This window comes from Jaculus jaculus, chromosome 9 (genome assembly GCF_020740685.1).
Source record: "Jaculus jaculus isolate mJacJac1 chromosome 9, mJacJac1.mat.Y.cur, whole genome shotgun sequence".
Taxonomy (NCBI): Eukaryota; Metazoa; Chordata; class Mammalia; order Rodentia; family Dipodidae; genus Jaculus; species Jaculus jaculus.
The window spans coordinates 48,911,429-48,932,734 of NC_059110.1; the positions used below are offsets into that span (position 1 = coordinate 48,911,429).

At 39.5% G+C, this 21,306-nt stretch overlaps 1 protein-coding gene and 1 pseudogene across 3 annotated transcripts in view; both read left to right on the forward strand.

The window, feature by feature from the left end:
* The window catches only part of Man1a1 (mannosidase alpha class 1A member 1), a 248,649-nt gene that overhangs the window by 54,038 nt on the left and 173,305 nt on the right, over positions 1 to 21,306 (forward strand). The window lies entirely within an intron of this gene.
* LOC123463379 lies at positions 10,943 to 12,735 on the forward strand (annotated as a pseudogene).

A 21,306-nucleotide genomic window follows, 5' to 3' on the forward strand; every position in this document is an offset into this window, starting at 1 on the left:
TATTTGATTTGCTTCAGTGATGAGGTGTTGGGGACCTCTGAGGCTCTGGCTCTCTGATTTGGTAGGAGTTGATTTTCTCTGTGTTGGTCTCCTTCCCCCTTGTGCTGGTATCCGGTTCATCAGGAAATCAGCACCCTTGCTTGTTTCGTTTTGTCAGTTTTCTTTAGTTTCATCCGGGGCCCTTTGGAGGTATGATGGGGTGGCTCTCTCCTGAGGATCTGCATCTGTCTGAAAAAGAGAAGCAGATTCTCCAACAGAGAGTAAGTTAGCACCAGGACAAAAGAGATAACCCATACTTTTTTTTTAATAGTGAGTTTAATAGGTGTAGGCCCTGATTGATGGTAGCTTGATATTGGAGAGTGGGCTTATGTTTGGATATGGTTCTGACTTTTTGCCCAGCTCCAGCTATGGGTCTTATACCACTGAGAGGATCAGTAAGCCAAATCAAGAGCAGTTGGTTCCCCACCATGGCTGTGTGCCACTGTTGCACTTGTGTGGGCATCACACCAGGTTATTTGTTGCTAATTAGTTAAGACCATGGGTTTCTTGGACAGATATTGGTCACTTCCCCCACTCGTCCATGTAGCACCTTCTGGCACTAGACATGCTGACTGTATGAGGACTGACTCTCCTGGCTTCCAGCCATGTCGTTCCATTTTACATGTCAGCTGCATAGGTTATCTTCAGCAATTGGGTCTTACCACTAAACCTTTGGTGGGTCATCAAGTACTCTGACAGAAATCTGTCATTCTTTTAGGAAACGTTGTAGGTTTCTCCAATCAAAAGCTCATTGTGGATGATAGCCCCATGCTGGTACTGGTAGTTACAGGTCAGAACCCACTAAGAAAATGAGGAAAAAGATAACTAATATACAAGAGTTAGAGAGACGAAAGAGAGAGGGAGAGGAAGAGGGAGAGGGAGGGAGGGAAGATGTAGAAGATTTAGGTTAGACTTGATCCTACCCTCTCCAGTGTCTTGTGGTTCAGGTGTTTCCTATAAGGGCCTCATGAAGGTTCAGCCATTTGGTCTGCCTTTTAGGAAGTAGAATTATATGGTACCATTGCCGTTTGGGTCTAGATTTGTGTTTTCAACCCCTTCGATGCCCTTCCCTTCCTCCCCCTCCATCCTAATGTCTAGTCCCTGAGATGCTTGCTGGGTATGTAAGGTATCTTGGGTAGATTCAGGTTAGGTGCTGTAGATGAGTGAGACTATGTGGTGATTTTGAGTGTGTGTGTGTGATTGGGTAAGATCACTGAGAATGATCTGTTCCAGGTTCCACCATTTTTCCTAAAATTTCTGTGTCATTTTTTCTTATTGTTGTATAGAATTCCATTGTGTAGATATACCACATCTTAGTTATCCATTCTTCTAGTGATGGACATCTGGGTTGATTCTAGCTCTTAGCTATTACTAAGTAAGCTGCTACAAACATTGTTGAGCAAATCTCCCTGGCCTGTGGTTTGAAGGTTTTAGGGTAGATGCCCAGTAAGGGAATAACTGTGTCTGTTGGTATCTTTATAGTCAGCTTTTTCAGAAGTCTCCATATTGCTTTCTAAAATGGTTGTACTGTCCTACATTCCCACCAACAGTGGATGAGTGTTCCTACTTCTCCACAGCCTCGCCAGCATTTATTTTCATTTGATTTTTTGATGTTTGGTATCGTTATTGGGGTAAGGTAAAATCTCACAGTTGTTTTAATTTGCTATGCTCTAATGGTTACGGATGATGAACATTTTCTTAAGTGTATGTTTGCCATTTGTATTTCTTCCTCTGTGAACTGCCTGTTCAGCTCTTTGCCCCATTTTGTGAGTGGGGTGTTTGACTTCTTACTGTTTAGATTTTTGAGTTCCTTGTAGATTTTAGAGATTAGGCCTCTATCAGTTGGATTACCTACAAATATTTTCTCCCATTCTGTGGGTAATCTATTGGCTTTGCTTATTTTATGCTTGTCTGTAAAGAAACTCTTCAGCTTCATGTGATCCCATTAGTTGAGTGACTGTTTAATATTGTGAGCTACTGGGATTTTGTTCCATTCCTGTATCAAGGAAAGTACTTCTTCCACTAGTATTCGAGTTTCTGGTCTTATATTGAGGTCTTTGATCCATTTGGATTTGAATGTAGTGCATGGTGAAATGTGTGTATCAAGTTTCAGTTTCCTGCATGTGGTTATACAGTTTTTCCAGCACCATTTGTTAAAGATGCTGTTTTTTTTCCAGCCTATATTGATTGGGCCTTTGTCAAATATCAAGTAGCTATAATTGCTTGACCCAAAGTCCAGGTACTCAAATCTATTCCATTGGTCTGTACTCCTGTTTTTATGCCAGTACCATGCTGTTTTTATTACTATGGCTTTGTAATATAGCTTCGGTCAGGTATGGTGAAAGAAAAAAAAGGGTTACAATTTGGAAAGGAAGAAGTTAAGTTAGCTCTATTTGCTGATGACATGATTTTATTTGTAACAGACCCAAGAGACTCCATCCCAAAATTCCTGAAGGTGATTAACTCCTATAACAAAGTAGCAGGATACAAAATCAATGCTTTATGCTTGTCTGTAAAGAGGTATTTCTTCTTCTGAGGATATGTTTGGATATGCGAGGCCTTCTGCCTTTCCATATGAAATTTGATATCCTTTTTTCTATCTCTGTGAAGAACACTGTAAGGATTTTAATTGGAATTGCATTAAACCTGTATATTGCCTTTGGTAGGATTGTCATCTTCACAATGTTAATTCTGCCTATCCAGGAGCATGGGAAGTCTTTCCATTTTCTCAAGTCCTCCTCAATTTCTTTTTTGAGTGTTTTTATGTTTTCGTTGTATTGATCTTTCATTTCCTTGGTTAATGTTATTACAAGGTATTTTATTTTGTTGTTGTTGTTGTTATTGAAAGTGGGACTATGTCCCTTATTTCTTTCTCTGTATCTTTGTCATTTGCATATAGAAATGTTACTGATTTTTGTGCATTGATTTTGTATCCTGCTACTTTGTTATAGGAGTTAATCACCTCCAGGAATTTTGGGATGGAGTCTCTTGGGTCTGTTACAAATAAAATCATGTCATCAACAAATAGAGCTAACTTAACTTCTTCCTTTCCAAATTGTATCCCTTTTTTTTTCTTTCTCCTGTCTTATTGCTTGAGCTATGACTTCCAGTACTATATTGAAAAGCAGAGGTGAGAGAGGACAACCCTGTCTTCTTCCTGATCTTAATGGGAATTCCTCCAGTCTCTCTCCATTAAGTATAGTTTGGGCCTTTGGAGCTTAGCATATTGCCCTTATTATGTTGAGATATGAACCAACTATGCCAATTCTCTCCAATGTTTTGATCATGAAGTGATGTTGTATCTTGTCAAAGGCCTTTTCTGCATCTATCGAGATGATCATGTGTTTTTTATGTTTAACCTTGTTTATGTGGTGTATTACTTTGACAGATTTCCGTATGTTGAACCACCCCTGTGTTCCTGGGATGAATCCCACTTGGTCAAGGTGGATAATACTTTAAATGATGTGTTGCTGGATTCAGTTTGCAAAGATTTTGTTCAGGACCTTTGCATCTAAGTTCACCAGAGAAACAGACTGGTACTTTTCATTCCTTGTGGCATCTCTGCCTGGTTTTGCAAATAGGGTGATAGTAGCTTCATAGTAGAAGTTGGGTAGCATTCCCTGTTCTTAAATTGTGTGGCACAGTTTTAGAAATATCGGTTTGAGTTCTTCCATGAAGCTTTGATAGAATCCAGCTGAGAAGCCATCTGGTCCTGGACTCTTCTTTTTGGGGAGGTTTTTTTTTTTTTTATTACTTTTTCAATCACCATGAGAGTGATGGGTTCTTTGAGGTGATTAATCTGCTCTGAGTTTAGCTTTGATAGATGGTATGCGTCCAGGTATTTATCCATCTCCTCCATATTTTCCAGTTTTGTGGAGTAGAGGTTTTTGAAATAAGTCCTGATGATTCCCCAATTTCACTTACGTCTGTTGTGATCTCTCCTTTTTCATTTTGAATTTTGTTAATTTGAAGCTTCTCCTGTTTTTGCTTGATCAAATTGGCCAGGGGTTTGTCAATCTTGTTTATTTTTTCAAAGCACCAGCTCTTTGTTTTGTCAATTGTCTTAATAGTTTCCTTGGTTTCCAATTCATTAATTTTTGCTCTGATTTTAATTATTTCTTTCCTTCTAGAGCTCTTTTGGTTGGATTTTTCTTGTTTTTCCAGTGCCTTTCGGTGATGGTTACGTTACTGATTTGGGATCTTTCTGTCTTTTTTATGAAGGGATTGAGTGCTATGAATTATCCCCTGAGGACTGCCTTCATTGTGTCCCATAAGTTTTGGTATGATGTGTTCTCATTGTGATTCAGTTGCAGGAATTTTGCAATTTCATTTTTTATTTCATCCAGTATCCATTTATTGTTCAAAAGTATGTTGTTCAGTTTCCAGGTGCCATTGGGATTCTTGGTGTGTCTTTTGTTGTTGATTTCTAGCAATATAGCATTGTGCTCTGATATCATGCAGGGAACTGTGTCATTTTTCCTAAATATGTGGAGGCAGTCTTTCTGATCCAGTATATGGTCTTTTTTAGTGAATGTTCCATGGGCTGCTGAGAAGAATGTGTAGTCTGTGGATTTGGGATGGAAAGTTCTGTAGATGTCCGTTAGGTCTAAATGATCAGTGGTTTTGTTGAGCTCTCTTGCTTCCCTGTTGAGTTTCTGTTTGGATGGTCTGTCTATTACTGATAATGGTGTATTGAAGTCCCCAGCCATGATGGTGTTGGTGGTTATTTCTGTTTTATTGTCAAGTAGGTTTTGTTTTATGAACTGTGGTGCCCCTGCATTTGGTGCATACAGATTTATGATTGTAATATCCTCTTAATGGATTGTTCCCTTGATAAATAGAAAGCAGCCTTTGTCTTTTTTGATTATGTTTGGTTTGAAGTCTATTTTATCCAATATTAATATAGCTACACCTGCTTGTTTCTTATTCCCATTTGCTTGGAATATTGTTAGCCACCCTTTCACCTTGAGGAGGTGTCTGTCTTTAGTGGTGACGTGGGTTTCTTGAAGTTAACAGATTGAGGGGTCTAATTTTTTGATCCATCCTGTTAGCTTGTGTCTCTTGATGGGTAAATTAAAGCCATTAATATTTAGGGTAAGCTGGGTGTGGTGGCGCACGCCTTTAATCCTAGCACTTGGGAGGCAGAGGTAGGAGGATTGCTGTGAGTTCGAGGCCACCCTGAGACTCCGTAGTGAATTCCAGGTCAACCCGGTCTAGAGTTAGACCCTATCTCGAAAAACCAAAAAATATATATATATATTTAGGGTAATGACTGTGAGATTTGATTTGATCCATGCCATATTGTGACGGTAGATGTGTGTTGGTGTTTTCATGGGCTTTGAAGATTTTTTTTGTGCCTACTCTGATTTTGGTTATTGTGATCTGCTTCTTGCAGACATTTGAGTTTGATTATTTGTTTTTTTTTTTCTCTCTGGAGAATTTCCTGAACTACTCTCTGTAGGTTTGTTTTTGTGTTCATATACTTGTAAAGCTGAGTTTTGTCATGGAAAGTTTTTCTTTTACCATCTATTATGAAGGATACTTTTGCTAGGTAGAGTATTTTGGGTTGGAAGTCTTAGGTTTTTAGGCTTTGGAGTGTTTCTTTCCAGGCCCTTGTAGCTTTCCGGGTTTCGTTTCAGAAGTCTGAAGTAATTCTGATGGGGTTACCTTTGAAAGTGGTGTCCTCTTTTTCCCTAGCTGCTTTTAGAATTTCCTCTTTGGTGTTAATGTTTAGAGTCTTAATGGTAATATGTCTTGGAGAGTTTCTCCTTTGGTCCTGTTTGTTTGGAGTTCTGTTGGCTTCTTGTATCTTGATGGGCCTTTCATTTGAGAGTCTGTGGAAGTTTTCTTCAATTATTTTGTTAAATAAGTTCTCCATGACTTTGGTCTGAAATTCTTCTACCTCTGGTATTACAATGATTCTGATATTAGGACGTTTAAGTGTATCCCACAATTCCCTCATGTTCTGTTCAAAGGAACTTTTGAACTTACTGAAATTTTTGAGCTCTCAGAACTGTTTGTTCCATCTTGTCTTCCAGATCAGAGTTTCTCTCCTCCACGTGGCTGACTCTATTCTTGAGAGCCTCTAGAGAGTTTTGGACTTGTTCAATTAAGTTTGCATTTTCTACTACTGTTCTATGTATCATTTCCATCCCTTTGTCAAGCTTTGTTTTCACATCATTTTCTGATTTTCTTGATGATTCTTGGAATTCATCCTTGCATTTCTTTATGTCTTCGTTTAGTATGGCCAGCTGATTTTTAAGGTCTTCTTTTTTTCCACTCTCCCTCAAACTGTTAACTCTCTTTGAACTTCTTCCAGTTTCTTATCTATTTGTTCTAGCTTAGTGATGGTAGATCCACATGATTATCGGACCTTTGGTGCTTTCCTGCAAGTTCTACCAGTAGGTTCGTCAGGGTTGCATTGCTCATAGCTTCACTTTGGTGTTCTGAGCCTAATGCCTCTTCTATGTTTTGGTTAGATGTATTCATTGTAGGACTGGGAGATCTAACCGGATTTTCTTGCATTTGATTTTTCATGTTATTTCTTTTGTGGTATGGTCTGCCCAGTAGAATGTATGGGCATGTGGGTGTGTGGATCAGCCTGGTCTCTAGCACAATGGGAATCTGAGGCAGCCTGGGGCAGTTGCCAAGCAGCCTGTGCTTTGGCTCCCACTTGCCGAAGCCACCTATCTACTGCCTGACAGGGGCTCCAAAATTGCCTGAAATCTAAAGCGATAGTGCGCCAAAGCTGCCTGCATTCGAGCTTGGATGGTGACTGAGGTACCAAGACGTGAAGCAGCCCAAACTGGCTGGGAACACTGGGACCCGGAAACAGTCTGCAGTCCTCTGCCTCCAGACAATGGCAGATGGCTGGCATGGCAGATAGGTAAGGGATGGCACTGAGCTGGTGCAAGCAAGAGACACAGTCTGGGCTTGTGTGGCAGCTGCTGTGGGACTGGGCTCCCTGAATATGCAGTGGCAGGAGCAGTAATGTGGGTACGTGTGCCGAGCAGTTTAAGCTTCCGCACACAGGGATAGATTGGACGCGATTGGATCGCAGCGGTAGTGGCACTGTGCACCGAGGCTATTTTGAGGGAGGTGTGGGCTACCTGCCCACCCACAAGGGGATCCCTGATTCCCTGTTTCTCCCCCTCTGTGCCCTCCCACTGACAAGAAGACCCAGAAAACCCTTAATGTCTGCCTTTCTTCTTCTGGGATTTGCAGCACATCCAGGTGGTCGCCATCTTGGCTGGAAGTCTCTCTAATTTAGCTACTTTTTATTGTGAGAGTAATAAAAGATTTTGTACCATGCTCATACAGGGCACCGATGCTGTTTCCTTGAGAATATTGGAATTTTATGAGTTACGTGTATTCTCTAAGAGTTGCTAGAAGGGACTCACCTTCACACTAACAGTGCTAAAAGCTAACATCAAAGAAAAACAGTCACATATTTTAATTGCATGTCAATCAGATTTTCATCAACCTCAGCATGCTGGCTGTGGGGAGAGTAGATAGCACCCTGTGCAGTGCATCATGTTATGTCTGTGCTTCACACAGATCGATGTAGAGTAATAAATGTTTTTAAAAAAATTTTTTTGGTTTATTTTTATATATTTTATTTGAGAGTACAGACAGAGAAAGAGGCAGAGAGAGAGAGAGAGAATGGGCTCGCCAGGGCTTCCAGCCACTGAAGACGAATTCCAGATGCGTGCTCCCCCTTGTGCATCTGGCTAACGTGGGTCCTGGGGAATCGAGCCTTGAACCGGGGTCCTTAGGCTTCACAGGCAAGCGCTTAACCGCTAAGCCATCTCTCCAGCCCGAGTAATAAATCTTTAATGAGAAATCTACTTGACTTTGTCCCTGTCTCCAGGCCACTTCCCTCATCAAAACAGAACAATCCTCACTGTCTTTTATTTCCTCTCTCTCTTTGTATTTTTTTCTATTGTGTAATTTTTTTTTTCAGTGTGTAGATGGTATGTAAAATCCCTTACATCATTCTGTCTTCAGTGTTCAGTTCCACTCATTATGAACTTTCATCCTCTGAGCCCACTAATGAGGCCTTCTGCTATGTTGGCCTCTTCTTCCCTTCTTCTAGCTTTTTCTTCCTAATTAGCATCATTTGTCCAGTTCAGTTTAGCATTGCTAAGCATCACACCAAGGAATATATATTTTTAAAAGCTATGCTTAAAATTAATATTAATGAGCAGATTTCTGCTTTTATCATAGTTGTTTCCGAGCATCCAAAACCTGGATACTCTCATTGCCTTTGATATGTGCTAGGATGACCTTGGTTTTAATTTTGTCAGTACATTACATGTAGGGGAGATAATTAGGAGGAAATAAGTACTATATCCTTCTTGTTTTTAGCGCTATTTGGATCATAAGAAATACAAAAAGAAACAGAAAAGTTTCTACCTATGCATTGTATTATGTTAGATTAGTTTTTATTTTTTTATAACTTCTAACAGTGTTTTAGGTTTATATCCATAGGTGTGTTTCTATATGCATGAATACTTGATATATCTTTAGGATGTACTTACCTAAACATAATGTCCACAGATGACATAGTTGTAAGAGTGTTTTAATGCTATATTTAGATACCTTTATTAATTAGAAGATAGTAAATAATATATTCATTGTAAATAATTATCCCCTACTGTATCTACCTTGTTTATATTACTGTGTAAGCACCACTGCTATAAATGTTTTTATATTTTAATTTTTATGAGAAAATATTATTTAAAATATTTTCTTTCTCATATGCTTTTCTGTGTTTCTCTATAGTAGATTCTAAGGTTAATTCATAAGGATTCATCTTCTTAGCATATTCTTTTTTAGAGACTTAGGTTGTTTCCAGTGTTCCTATATTTAAATGTGGCTGCATTCAGTCAGTAATTTATTTATTTTTCAAAGTGGATTTGTCAGATGAGAAGTGATAAGAATTCTAATGCACTTAAGGGACGTGGCCACCAGGAATGTGATCAGGAGACTTTACTTTGACCCAAATCTCTGCTTATTCATTTGACTCTGTGTATTACAATGAAAGCATGGGCAGTCATTTCACAGAAAGACACAGATATGGCCAAAGTATTATGAACTTGGTTCTAGATAATAACTAAAATTCTTTTCTACACACATTTGTATAAATTAAGAATTTACCAAGATTCTCCAGAAAAATTCATCTTACTAAAGTTCATCATGGAAGAGTTACTAATCTGCCATAGCATTATGATTTCATCACTGAAGGTTGGAAATATCTTCAAAGTTTCTTCTTACTGATCACCAAAAGTATGTAGGCCCACAATCACCTAGTCTAAAATTCTGAGGTTTATGTTGCCAAATCAAAGGAAGCAGCAGCACTTGTTTGAGTTACATGCTATAAGGAAGTTGCAGTGAGAAATGTGGAACAACAAGCCAGAGTACCAGAGGAACTCTACCCTACAAAAAATAAAGAACAGAACAAGAAATACTTGTAATAAACTTCAATTATAGGCACCTTGAAAATTGTAAAATATCTTAGTTAAAATATTTGTTTGTAACAAAAAGTTAAACCACAAGATTTTACAAAGTCTGCATAAGCAATGTAGATAACCACAAAAATTATAAACAAATTAGAGATAATAGGTATTAAATAGGACTGATCAGTTTCAGAATAAAAGATAAGTATGCATTGCCTTATGGTACCCTCAAGGGATGCTATTGAAGCATCTAATCTCTATAATACTTAATTTCTATATATGGTAGGGTAAATTTGTATAATTTAAAAGCTGCCGGGTGTGGTGGTGCATGCCTTTAATCCCAGCACTCGGGAGGCAGAGGTAGGAGGATTGCTGAGAGTTCGAGGCCACCCTGAGACTACATATTGAATTCCAGGTCAGCCTGAGCTGGAGTGAGACCTTACCTCGAAAAAAAAAAAAAAAAAAAAAAAAAGCTGTATCCTATATTCTTTCTTAGAAATTCATAGTACACAGGAAAATGAATTGTGGTGGTTTGAATCAACTGTCCCTCATAAACTCATGCATTTTGTGTGCTTGGTCCCTAGGGGATGGTAATTTGGGAAGTAGAGCCTTACTAAGGGAGTTTGCTTTCTTGGGAGGGAAGGGGTGGACCTTGAGGTTAATTAGCCCCTAATATGCCAGTATTAGTTGGCTCACTCTCTTGCTGCAGTTTTTTACCTGCTGTGGTACAACTGGTATCCAACATCTGTTCATGCCATGCTTTCCTCTGCCATCCTGAAGCTTCCCCTTAAAAAACAAATACTTTGCTCCCACCAGCTGCTTTTGGTTAGGTGTTTTATCCTAGTAACAAGAAGGTAACTACAACAGTGATTTTTTTATTCTTTTATTTTACATATTTAATTAATTATAATATAATTTTTTTCTAAGTGTAATACCTGCTACCATTGAAGTGGAATTATATCCCAGAACAATTTTTAGAAATTGACACTGTAGAATAAAAGTAATCAAAGCAGGGCTGGAGATGGCTTAGCAGTTAAGGTACTTGCCTGCAAAGCCTAAGGACCTGGGTTCAGTTTCCCAGAACCCACACAAAGCCAGATGCACAAAGTGGAGTATGCATGTGGACTTCATTTGCAGAGGCTAGAGGCCTTATCATGTCCATTCTGTCCTTCCCTCCCTGTCTGTCTGCTTACAATGTTTAGAGATGGATAGTCACAAAATTATTCAGAAATCTGCTGGAGAGTTTGAATGTGTTGAAATCATTATCTTTCAAACTCAGTGTATCAAAATCTACTGGAGAAACAACTCCCAGACCATCCGTCTGTCACATGCTTCATTCTGCAAAAAATTAACACATAGAAAATGTTCATGATGTGAACAGAGATTTGAAAACTAGGGGATAAGCTCCAGACATAATAACATTGTAGATAAGATTAGCACATAGAATGCATTCTGCCAGTTTGTTAATCATCTGGGCTTTGGACAAAAATGTGTCTTCAGGTATCCTAGTGACCAGGGGGAAAAGAGAGAAATAACAGCAATTCAGTCCTAGGTTTTTTTTTTTTTGTTTGTTTGTTTGTTTTTGGTTTTTGGTTTTTCGAGGTAGGGTCTCACTCTAGCCCAGGCTGACCTGGAATAATTCACTATGTAATCTCAGGGTGGCCTTAAACTCACAGCAATCCACCTACCTCTGCCTCCCGAGTGCTGGGATTAAAGGCATGCACCACCACGTCTGGCACTCAGGTCTAGTTTTTAAGACAAAAATTTGATAACACTAAATATCCCACATAAAATGTTTCCTGTATATATACTAAATTTGCTATTAAAACAAGTATTGCATAAACAAGAAAAATTTAATAATATAGTTAGATCCACCTTAGCATTCTCACAATCCTGCCTGAATTTATCCTACTTAGATTTATTTTGCTCTCAGGAGGTATTTTAATTATGGCCTATAAAAAGTAGAAATAGATCAGAAATATCAGCAAAAGCATAATTATAAAAAAGGCACATATGAGCCGGGTGTAGTGGCTCTCACCTTTAATCCTAGCCCTCGGGAGGCAGAGGTAGGAGGATTGCCGAGAGCTCAAGGCCACCCTGAGACTACATAGTGAATTCCAGGTCAGCCTGGGCCAGAGTGAGACCCTACCTTGAAAGACAAAACAAAAAAAAAACAAAAGGCACATATGTATATATAGAGAGAGAGTTGGGGTTGGACTGAGGAGAGAGTTCAGTCAATAAAATGCTTGCTTTGCCTAATTGACTTGAGTTTGATCCCCAGGACTCATCTAACCTATAACTGGATGAAGATAGGATATTTGAGGCTCACTGGCCAGCCAGTCTAGCCTCATTGGTGATTCCTAGGCTATGAATGATGCTGTCTCAAGAGGCAAACTGCTCTTTCCTATGTTATAAGATGGCAGGCGAAAAGATTGAGAAAGCAGACACTAAGGAGAAGAAAAGGGTGACTATAAGGTTACAGAGCCAAAGGAGGGAAAGCCTCACTGCAGCTTGAGCCCAATCCTGGGGAATTGGCAGTCCTCCCAATCAGCAGTGTATTCCAGAAAGGATCTATATAAGAGGAAGTACTCAACTGCCAAATCCAAGGTTGAAAAGAAGGGGGGAAAAAAAGTAAAGGATCTTGTTATGGTTACAAAACCAGTTGGTGGTAACAAGAATGGAAGTATCCAGATGGTTAAGCTTTGCAAAATGCCTACTGAAGATGTGCCATGAAAGCTGTTGAGCCATGGCAAGAAACCCTTCTGTCAGCGCATGAGAAAGCTACGTGCCAGTGTCACTCCCAGGTCCATCCTGGTCAGCCTCACAGGACACCCCAGAGGTGAGAAAGTGGTGTTTTTGGAACAGCTGGAAAGTGTCTTACTGCTTGTGAACGGGACCTCGTTCTCTCAATTGAGTTCCTCTTTGTGTAGAACACACCAAAAGTTTGTCATTACCACCTCCACAAAAATTGCTGTCAGCAAAGTCAAAGTTCCTAAACACCCCACTGATGCTTACTTGCTTCAAGAGGAAGGAGCTGTGGAAGCCCAGGCACTGGGAAGGCAAGGTCTTTGACACACAGAAGGAGAAATATGGGATAACAGAGCAGCGCAAAGTGGGTTGGAAAGCTGTGGACTTGCAAATTTTGCCAAAGATTAAAGCTGTTCTTTAGTTCCAGGGCTACCTGCGGCTGGTTTTTGCTCTAACAAATGGAGTTTAGCCCCATAATTTGGTGTTCTAAATTTTTTACTAATAACCTAATTAAATAACTGATAAATTTGAAAAAAAAAAGGCAGACTGCATTCCTGAGAGTACATCCAAGGTGTCCTTTGGCCTACACATCATGCACATAAATCCATGTACATGTACACACACTAAAAAAAGAATTGAGAGCTGGAGAGGCCCTCGGTCACAAACCTATACCTGTTAGGGAGAGTTCCAATACCCCTTTCCTGCATTCTACACATGTTGTCATTGCAGCTCACTGCTTTTTCACTCCATTGTCCCAATAAACTTAATATGACTAAAAAAATGAGGATTTGAGTTTCCACTGTTTTTATGCCCCTTCGGTTAGCACTGTATGCCTGACACTAGAAAACCTGCAGTAAATGGATATTGACTTAACTCTTCATTAGGTTTCCTATGATCTTTACTTGCTAAAATCTCAATAGGATATGTTTCCAATGACTTAAGAAAAATTTTATATTGATAACATAAATAAGCAACTGGTCTGAAAGGTTTGGAACAGAGGGGGAGAAAAAAAATGAAAACCGATAATTGGAAATATCCATGCTCTCTAGTTTCGTTGTGACTACCCACCCTCCCCACAGTCTCAGCAAGCATCTCCTTTTTTTATCTGTTCTGTGCATGCTGTTTCTCTGAAAGAGATAGACTTTCGAAAACCAGTGAATTAGAGACCCTATCTAAATTAAATCATTATTTAATATAGTAAGTCATTTATTGTGGACCTTTCAAATTGAATTGACATTGTCGGGGCATTTCCTGAAATTATAAACCTATGAGAAAATTATAAAAAGTAAATGTGATAGAGAGTTTGCATGTTTTCATTAATTTGGGGGAACTCTACAGTTAAACTTGCTAAACTGGTTAATGGTACAGTTATGATAATTTCTGAAAAAGGAACTATTTTTGTCATATTTATTAAGTTATGGCATTATTGCTTAGGTTTTTTTGTTTTGTTTTTGAGGGCGTGTTTCAAGACAGCATCTCACACTAGCCCATGCCAACCTGAAACTTACTGTGTAGCCCTAGGCTGATCTTGAACTCATGGTCATACTCCTGAGCACTGGGGCTAAGGCATGTGTCACTCTGCCTGGCCTCTTATGTTACTATAGTGCTTAACTTTATGATTTGGTAGCTGTAGACTGATATTTACATATTATTTAAACATTATTTTAGGATTTGGCATTCATTATTAAAATTTTTAGAAAAAGAATTAGCTTATATTTTTACTCTAAATGGTTTAGTTTAGTAAAAACATTAAAGAGAACAGTAACTTTTCTTTATGTATAATTAAATTTTCATGGCTGATAAATTATAGTTGTCACACATTTAGTATTCCATTATGATTGGTAAATTTAATTTTTACCTTAAAAGGATGCACCAGTACATGGAATTGATTCTGAAATTATGTGAATTTTAGTCAAAATGAAATTACTGCCTTTTCTTGCGTTAGAGTGAATTACAGAAATCATACCTACTTAACCCTGTTTTATTATATATTTTCCAGTAGATAAATCTCGATCCTATACTTATAATTATTTTCAAAAGTATAAAGGCTTTTCCAGCTGCAGTAATTTTGTCACAGCACTTTGTGAAGCCGTCTGCAGTCCACTAGTAATATGAAGTGCCAGCTATAAAACCTAGTTATTTAATATTATGTATGCCACTTCTCTCCCCCACGGAGAAGTTTTCTGAGCCTTTGATGTGCTTTACAAATGAATAATGATAGAAGTTGGCCTGCATTTGCCATGATTGTCCAGTCAGTGTTTGATACAGGAGAGGGAAAGTCAGAGAATATGCATGTGTCTTAGTGAGCAGTTTCTATCCCTTTTAGTTTAGTCCAGTTCCTTGCACACAAACATGATTTGCAAAGTCAGACTGGTGAAGAATGGACACTGGTTATTATTCAGTAACTACTGAACCTTGGTAATTATGTTGACATGCTCTTCATTGTCCTGCCTTCAATTGATGGAGCAGCTGCCATGGCAGGGGAGAGAAGTGGCAAAAAGTTTGAGAAACGTGGTTATTACCAACAGTTGGGTGAAGAATGGGTAAACAGTGTCCACAAGATGATTTGGGCTAAACTATGAAGTCCTTATTTGCCAAGAGTAGGAAAACATAAGAATGACTGCTCCTTCAGAGAATATTGTAAGGGTTGCAAACTAAAATCAGTCAGTCCTGCTAGAACAACCTGCCATACAGTTTACCAAAAGTAAGTGTGGCAAGTCCATGGCTTAAGAGTTTAATACATTGTCACTAAATTCTGAAGTAAAACACTGTGTCTCTGAGAATGACCTACTCTATGGGCTTCTCCACTAGCCTTTCAGATTTAAAGTGGTGAAGTTAGTGACTTCAGAAAGTATCTCTGTTAGAAGGATTATCTGGGCTGGAGAGATGGCTTAGCGGTTAAGCACTTGCCTGTGAAGCCTAAGGACCCCGGTTCGAGGCTCAGTTCCCCAGGTCCCACGTTAGCCAGATGCACAAGGGGGCGCACACGTCTGGAAGCCCTGGCGCGCCCATTCTCTCTCCCTCTATCTGTCTTTCTCTCTGTGTCTGTCGCTCTCAAATAAATAAGTAAATAAATTTTAAAAAAAGAAGGATTATCTGTTAACCACTACTGTAGTTGTCAGCAGGGAGGAAATCATCAGTCTTCAGAAGCAGCCTGTTGGGTTAAACAGGCATTGAAAAGCTTTTTCATTCCACCACTTTCTGTCTGGTGAAAGCATCAGTCGTTTCTTTCTTTTTTCTTTTATTTCCTTTCCCTCCTTCCTTCCCTCCCTCGCGCATGAGCATGCACTCTCTCACTCTTTCTCCCTTTCTTTCTTTCTCTCTCTCTCTCTTTCTTTCTTTCTCTCTCTCTCTTCTTTCTCTCTCTCTCTCTCCCTTTCTTTCTCCCTCCCTCTCTCTCTCTCTCTCTCTTTCTTTCTTTCTTTCTCTTTCTTCTTTCTTATAAAAGCCTCCAGAATGCTGGGATTAAAGGCATGCATGACCTCACCCAGCCTGCCTTAGGCTTTTATTTAGGTTTTCAGTACCAGGCATGTATCCCCTGCCATGGAGCAGACCTCCAGTCCAGTTAGAGAACATTTGGTTTCCCCTAAAACAGACATGCCAATATTGTACCTGTTTGGTCATTTGGCCTGGTTGGTCAAACTCAAGAGTTATGGTGTCCACTGTTTTTATCACTGGTGACATCTGTCTCCCATAGGGCTGCATGCAGTGCAGCTTTTTCCAGCTTTCTGTCACCTGGTCTACAGGGAGGAGGTTTTCAGCTCAACTCCAGCAAGATTTCTCAGTGACCTTGTAGCACAGGCTTGGGGAGTCTTCAGCAATAGGGTCCTACCATCTATTTCTGGGAAACCAAAAGCCTTGGCAATGGTCTGTAATGTTTTGGGGGCATCAAAGACTTCCCTGGCAACATCTCACTGGAAGGTATCATCCCTGGCACTGAAATTTTTCTAATAACAATCTGTGACTTCTGGATGTGCCATTACCCAAAAAAGTAGGTTCCTGGATTCACAACATCGTGATTTTTAAAAAATTTATTATATTTTTAACTTTTTTGTATATTTTGTTTTCTTGAGATAGGGTTTCATTCTAGCCCAGGCTGACCTGGAATTCACTCTATAGTCTGAGGGTGGCCTTGAACTCCCAGTGATCCTCTAACCTCTACCTCCCAAGTGCTGGGATTAAAGGAGGCACCACCACACCCAGCTACATCATGAATTTTGATTAACCCCACCCTTCTTTTACTCAGTCTCTTTCCATGACCTTGCTTAGGCCATTGCACCCCCGTAATCTGCTTATCTACTTACACATATACAATACCATCCCCATAAGTCTTTCCTTCTCCTCCCTCCCTTATAGCTCTTTTCTAGCTTACTGGTCTCTGCTACTGATTTTTACTCCAACTCACATACAAGACTAAACATTTGTAGCTAGAATCCACATATGCAAGAGAACTTGTGATGTTTGGCTTTCTGGACTTGGGATACCTTGCTTAGTGTAATCCTTTCCAAATCCATCCATTTCCCTGCAAATTTCATAATTTCACTTTTCTTTACTGCTGAAAAGAACGTAATTGTATAAATGTACCATGTCTTCATTAACCACTCATTAACTGAGGGACATCTAGGCTGGTTCCATTTCCTAGGTACTGTGGCTAGAGTGGCAACAAACATGGTTGAGCAAGTATCTCTAAGGTAGTGCAATGAGTCCTTAGTATATATGCCTAGAAATTGTATGGGTCATCTGGTAAATCTATTTTAGCTGTGTCAGGAACCTCCACATTGATTTCTGCAGTGGCTATAACCTTCTAAGTACTTAATCCCTTCAAGTATTTTCTGTAGAGCTGGCTTAGTTGTCATGAATTCCTTTAGCCTATTTTTGTTGTGCAATGTCCTTATTTCTTCATCAATTTGAGTGGATAGCATTGCTGGATAAAATATTCTTGGTTGATAGTTGTTTACTTTCAGAACTTGGAATACATCATTTCAAGTCTTTCTGGCTTTTAAAGTTTGTGTTGAGTAATCTGCTGTTGTCCTAATGGGCTTGCCTTTATAAGTGACTGTTTCTCTCTGACTTCTTTCAATATATTTTCTTTGGTTTGCATGTTTAGTAGTTTAATTCTAATATGGCAAAGAGAGGTTCTTTCCAGGTTTTATCACTTAGTGTCCTAAAAGCTTCCTGTGTCTGCACTGGCATCTCTTTCCCAACTTGGGGGAAATTCTTCTCCTTCTACTATACTCTGAATTCTTATGTTTGATCTTTTCATAGTGTCCCAAATATCTTGAAATTCCCATTCATACCTTCCTATTAGTTTGTGTTTTTCTTTGTTGGATTGTATTCTAGTTTAGATATTCTGATCTTTCCTTCATCCATTTTATTGGTGAGACTTTCTACAGTGCTTTTTTTTTTTTTTTTTTTTTTTTCTTTTTCTTTTTCGAGGTAGGGTCTTACTCTAGCCCAGGCTGACCTGGAATTCACTATGGAGTCTCAGGGTGGCCTTGAACTCATGGTGATCCTCCAACCTCTGCCTCCCGAGTGCTGGGATTAAAGGCGTGAATGACCATGCCTGGCTCTACAGTGCTTTTTATTTGACTTACTGTACTTTTCATTTGTAGTATTTCTCTCTCTCTCTCTTTTTTTTTTTTTTTTTTTTTGTGTTTGTATTTCCTTACTTAGGTCTTCTGTTGACTTCCTTATTTCATTAAGTTGGCTTCCTGTGTTCTCCTTTAAGAGTTTGTTTTCTTTGATTCCTTTGATTTCTTTGAACATAGTTATAATCATTCTTTTGAAATTCTTCTCACATATTTCATCTGAATCATTCTCACTTGAGGTCATTTCTCATGGATTTATTATTTTTGGATGGAATCATATTGTCTTGATTTTTTTTTTGTTTCTTGTATTATTATAACGTTGAGATTTTTGCATCTTGGGTTAATTTGATGCTTGGATTTTCTTATTATCTGCAGTATTCTTAAATGTATAAATCTGACGTTATATATCTTCTGTGTAGGATCTTAAGGTGCCAGGTGTGGATCTTAAATGACTCCCAGAGTAACACCAGAAGTGACCCTAGGTATTAGGATTGCCTGCTATGCAAGTGTTGTAGTAGGCTGGGTGGAGCAAAATACAGGCAAATTCCAAAATTTATCTGAACAATATACATATTCAATCAAAATCAGCGTGGAATATTTATGTAAGAGTCAATATTAAAACAAACATTGGGCTGGAGAGATGGCTTAGCGGTTAAGCGCTTGCCTGTGAAGCCTAAGGACCCCGGTTTGAGGCTCAGTTCCCCAGGTCCCACGTTAGCCAGATGCACAAGGGGGCACACGCGTCTGGAGTTTGTTTGCAGAGGCTGGAGGCCCTGGCGCGCCCATTCTCTCTCTCTCCCTCTATCTGCCTTTCTCTCTGTGTCTGTCGCTCTCAAATAAATAAATAAATAATTAAAAAAAAAAAACGAACAAACATTATCTAACAGTCAAAGTTCCTAAGGGTGTGTGCCCCACACACTTAATCCTGGCAGTTGGAGTTGAGATTTCTGGTTTCTAAAGGCTTGAGGTCAGCCTGGGGCAGAGTGAGACCCTACCCCATATAATGACAGAAGACGATGACAGAGGCATTATAAATCAGAAAGCAACAAAGGACAACTCGAAATATAGCTTATTTAAGAATGGCAAAGTTGAATATCAGTCAGATCTAACACATAACCTGTCCTGACATGGAAGGTGTGATTAGCATTTGCAATGCATGCCTATATGCTAGGCTTTTTTGACGGGTATTGACCTGGTATAAGTAGACCCTGTTAACCTTTTGGCATGGCTTTGGTCTGAACTATGCTGTGTGTCCTCTGGGTTCCTCTTTACTGAGCTGTGGGCTCAGGCTGGCTGTGTCAATGGGTCTGCTGCTCTTATCACCTGTGCTGGATGCTGTGTAGCTGATCTCCCTTCTCCATGTCTCCAGTAGTTCCTGGTTCTAAGGTTGGGGGAGGAGAGGGTTTCGTGGATGCCTGAAGTTGTGCCAGATCTGTGTAGCTGATTCCTGCAATCCTCCTTTTCATAAGCCACTCAGCTGACCCCTGCTGTCTTCTTGACTTTGCAAGGAGGCTGGTGTGAGTGGAAAATCCCTTCACCTCGCTTCTACGGCTCAGGCAGAGCCTAGCAGCTGCTCAGACCAACACCATTCCTGGAGCTGCTTCTGTCTGGTTCTGTGGTCTCTAGAAACTCTGGGTCTCTCCTAGTTCTCTACTGAGGTTGATAATTTCTTACACACCTTCACTTTCTGGTAGAAGAGTGTTTTTTGCTGTTTTTCTGATAATTTCCTCCCTAGGCTGCTTTGGCATGGCTACTATGCCACCATCTTACCTCTAAGTCCTTTTTCATATACTGAGCTTTCTGATTGTGAGTGCATTTTCTAAACAAGTTGTTTTTTCCAGGAATGTATATAATATTTAACATTATATATTATATATATTGCATATATTATATTATAGCATATATAATATATAGTGTTATATATTATATACTGCATATGTATTATAGTATATATAATATATAGTATTATATATTCTTTGAAATGATAACCATTAGATGGGTATTATGAGACACCTATAGTATAGAATGTAAAATTTAATAGGACTGACCAAAAGTGGCTCAGAATTGTAATAATTAGCATTTGGTAAGTGCATTCATTACATAAATTGGCAGGTGTTTATTGAATACCTGCTTTGAGGTGCTACAAAACAGCAAGCCAGAGAAATGATCTCTTTTGTCAAATGTTATCAAATATATTAACTTCACAATTCTAAAAAGCAGGAATAGATACTGTTCTTATCCTCATTTTACAGAGAAAGAAACAGGTTCAATTAAGTAATTTATCCAAGGACATACAAATTAGAAAAGGCAGCTTCAAGCTTGAGCCAACTTATCATGAAGTCACTGAGTGGTAGCTTATGTTGGGAACACTAAGCACTGAAGATAGATGGCAGTGATGGGCCTTGAGAAAGGTAAGGAGAGCCCCTTTCCAGTGTTCTGGGCAGGTGTTAAACACTGCTGATGTATTGTGAAAATTTATTACAATCACTGCTGGTGTTAATAATTTCTCTTAAGTTTATGTATATAGTGAGATAACCTGAGTGTTGGGAATGGGCCAATTTAAACTCCCTAATTAGCAGCTGTTGGACTCCTCCTTGTGGACCTGGTTGCCTTGAGAAAAAGGATGATCATTTTAACAGCCTTCTAGACCATCCTTTGCGTCAGCATGAGCCATGTTGAACAATGCATGAGTGCCATGACATAACCATGCAAACATTATGGCAGATTGCAGTAACTCAGAGGTACAGCCTCAGCCATAGCTGATGGAAAGTTTGCACCAGACTTTTTGCCGTCACAAGCTTTGATATAACCATTTAACCTGGGCCAGAGAAGGAACACTTACCCTGGATATTTAGCAGAGGAACTGCTGTTATTGGTCCAAATATCCTTTCTTATACTATATGAGCAGGGTGTTCAGGCTCACCTAGCTGGTTGTCTGAGGACAGATGCTCTCCTGTGCACCTTGCCTTGGTAATGCAATCTTGTGCCCAATCCAAAACTTCTTGCTTAGTTTCAGCAGCTAAGCTGGTAACAGGGAGAAAGAGGCTGCAGAGAAAGAAGAATGTCAGTAGTAGACCAGTCTATGGACCTGCCAGCAGGGCACCAAGGAGTGCCCATAATGTCAGCCAGACTGTAGAAGGGGGTCAGGCCACCAACTGTGTCACAGCTGAAGCAGAAGCAGCTGAACAGTCTCAGAGGAGCCAGGGAAGGAAGAAGACAGGAAGCACAAGTAGAGGACATGGCAAGAAGGAGAGAGCTTGAAAGGCTACAAGAAGCTAGGTGAGAAACTACAGGTCCTGGTCATTGAAAAAGCTCCAGAGAGCTGTCAAGTCTTCAGGGATAGGTTCTCAGTCTGAAAATTAAAGAGCTGTGACACTGGCCACTGCCAAGGGCTATGCCAGCCTGGACATTGCCACACCAGCCACAATTAAGAGCTGAGTAATCCCAACTTCCTAGGCATAAACCGGCATTTC